Source organism: Triticum urartu, chromosome 6A (genome assembly GCF_056163025.1).
Source record: "Triticum urartu cultivar PI428250 chromosome 6A, HENAU_Tu73, whole genome shotgun sequence".
Classification (NCBI taxonomy): Eukaryota; Viridiplantae; Streptophyta; class Magnoliopsida; order Poales; family Poaceae; genus Triticum; species Triticum urartu.
The window spans coordinates 361,005,558-361,008,420 of NC_141878.1; the positions used below are offsets into that span (position 1 = coordinate 361,005,558).

Consider the following 2,863-nt stretch of genomic DNA (forward strand, 5'->3'; position numbering starts at 1 on the left):
GATTACTCCATAGATTGATCTTGGTGATGCGTAGAAAATTTTAAATTTCTGCTACGATCCCCAACAACATGTTCTTCATTAATCACCGCTGCACGAGGAAATTTATGTGCCCACCCTACATTGCAAACTGCCCGATCGAGACGCTCTCGGATTTCACCTCTACTCCAAGTAAAAGGATCGCCCATATAACCTAAGTCTTCCAGCCCACAGTCCATAAGGCATTCACGGAAGTCCCTCATCATTGCATTTGGTCTCGCATTACCGCCCTCCTTTTTCGAGGAATATAAAATTTCATTAAAATCCCCCAAAACCACCCAAGGGTGGTCGCCCTTACTATGTAAATTACGAATATCATCCCAAGATAAATGACGTTCGTTCCAGTTCGGATGACCATAAAAGCCCGTGAATCGCCACTTTACAACATCCTCATACATAAACAGAACATCAATAAAATAAGACGATACATAGTTCAACTCAATTTTATTCGACTTATGATAAAACAAGACAAGGCCACCAGCCCAACCATCACTTTCCACTACAAACATAGAATCAAAACCTAGGACACGCCGAAGCTCATCGGCTTTACACTTATTCAAATGGGATTCGGAAAGGAAAATTAACTCCGCCCTTGTACGCTCCTGTAGTTCCAGAAGCTCACGAACTGCCGTGTTGGAGAGCATACCACAGCAGTTCCATCCTAGGATTTTCATTTGGCCCGGCGGTCCTCCTCCTCAGATGCCGCCGATGCGCCATTCTCATCTTTTTCTTCACCCACCGACTCCACTCCTTGCAGAGTATATTCTTCCTCCTTCTCATCTATCTCCTTTGTAACGTGCATAACACCCCCCTCCTTGTCCTGGACTACCTCAACTCTACCAGTACACACCCGTTTGGATGAGGCGGTTACATCGCCATATAACATGTGCTCATAGTTGTCCATCTCTTTCTCAAAAGAGAACTCTAAGTCACTACCCGTCGGTTGGACCCCAAAAGAATGTCCCATTTTTTTCCCTAAAACTTTCTTATGAGCATCCTCAGCTCTGTTTGCTCCCCCTTTCTTTTTTTTCTCTCTTTTTTGAGCTTCCCTTCGTATGGTTTTTCCCTGCACTGAACTTAAAACATAGGGCATTATTTTCTGGGTCGCCACCTGCCGTACCCATTCTTGCAGCAACAGCGTTTGTTAATGCCTCCAGCACACCCGGCTGGAAAAGAAATCCATCAGCATCAGCCCCATGATTTGGGACTAGGCTGGGCATGCCCAGCGCTTGAGAGGATTTGGGCTTTAGACCCCCCAGGAGAGATTGGTCCAGACCAGTAGTAGTAGTGTGGCTTACTTGACCCTCCTGGTCGTGCGGACCTCCATGGTGCGGGTCCACCAGAGGCACTTTGCCCCGCCCGACTCGCTCGCCAGAAACAGTCGGCGCGCCTGCCTGGTCCTCCTGACCAAGTGCTATGTCAGCCAGAACAGGCGCCATGAGCCCCCGATCCCGGCCCTCCTGGCCGAGTGTCAACTTGACGGATGAGGAGGCCCCTTTGTCCGTGACCGTGAGTCCTCTCACGGCAGTGGGCACCTTGACGACGTCCATGGGCTTGGCGATGTTGTTGACGGTGCCCGAAGAAGAATTCTTGCCATCGCGAAGATAGTTCCCGAAGAGGAGACCCCTCTTACTAGCGCCTTGGCTCTTCCAGTAGGGTTCTACACTCAGATTTCTAGGATAACAAACAACCCTCTTATCACGAGGGATTTTACAAAACCTCTCAGAAGTGTGGCCAACAATGCCACAACACTCGCAGTACAGGGGAAGCTTTTCATACTTTACATCATACTTAAAAACCTTAGAACTACCCAGAGGTGTAAACTCTACAGAACACTTTAGAGGTTCATGCAGTAATATCTTGACACGCACCCGCACGTATTTATCAACAATTACATGGTTTTGGTGAGAAACCTCCAACACCTCACCTAGTTGATCCTCAAGAGACCTCCCTATGCTTTCAGTCTTAAGCTCGAATGGAAGATCACGTACCTGGACCCATATGGCCATGACACCAAGGTCGACCTCTGCTGGGTCCCCCTTGTCGTCGAACTCGGCGAAGATGAGACCGTCATGCTTGAAATGCCAAGGTTGCGCCTTTAGCATAAATCGACGATCACTGTCAGCGGCGAGATTGAGGATAAACCTCCCGTCCGCGTTGTCCACCTCTTGGATGGTGAGCGCCCCTTGGTTCTTCCAGGCCGTGTTCCGGAGGTCGTCGACAATGACCCTCAGATTGACCTGGAAAGGGGAGAGAAGGCGCCCCACCACTAGGAATCCGTTGACGGCCTTGCGGGCAGCCTCCAAGTCAATGACGAGAGGACGGCCCTCTCCCCGGCCGCGTCCCAGAATCATCGAACTCGGCTGGTCATGCGGCACTAGGTGGGAGGAGGAGCCAGCATGGCCGAGCGCCGACGGGGAGCAAGTACCCGTCGATGCAGCCGTCGCCCCCCCCCCCCAGAACCCACCACAGTCGCAGGTTTCTCCCCCACCTCACTGCTCACAAGCTTTCCCTGTCCCGCCATAGTGCAGACTAGGCCACGGCAAGAGGTGGATTGTGCAGAGAGAAGATGAGTGTGCTTGGGCTCAAGAGAAGAAGGAAGACAACCTCTCCCGAGTCCCCAGATATAGCAAGCAACAAATCCTTCCCAAACAACCTCAGGAACGAAATTGATGTAATTAAAAGTGAATAAAAAGCCATCAATGAGCAGTTTCCTAAAAACTGCTCCAAGAATTCCTCCCTTTCCCTCAAATGAATCCCCAACGGAAGGAAACAAAATTGAAACAACCTTCAATCCCCGCAGCAATCTGATTCTACAATCCTGAAG

General features: G+C 50.1%; 1 pseudogene; it reads right to left on the reverse strand.

The window, feature by feature from the left end:
- Nucleotides 1-564: 564 nt before the first annotated feature.
- On the reverse strand, nt 565-2,487 carry LOC147965254 (uncharacterized; annotated as a pseudogene).
- Between the last annotated feature and the right edge of the window lie 376 nt (nt 2,488-2,863).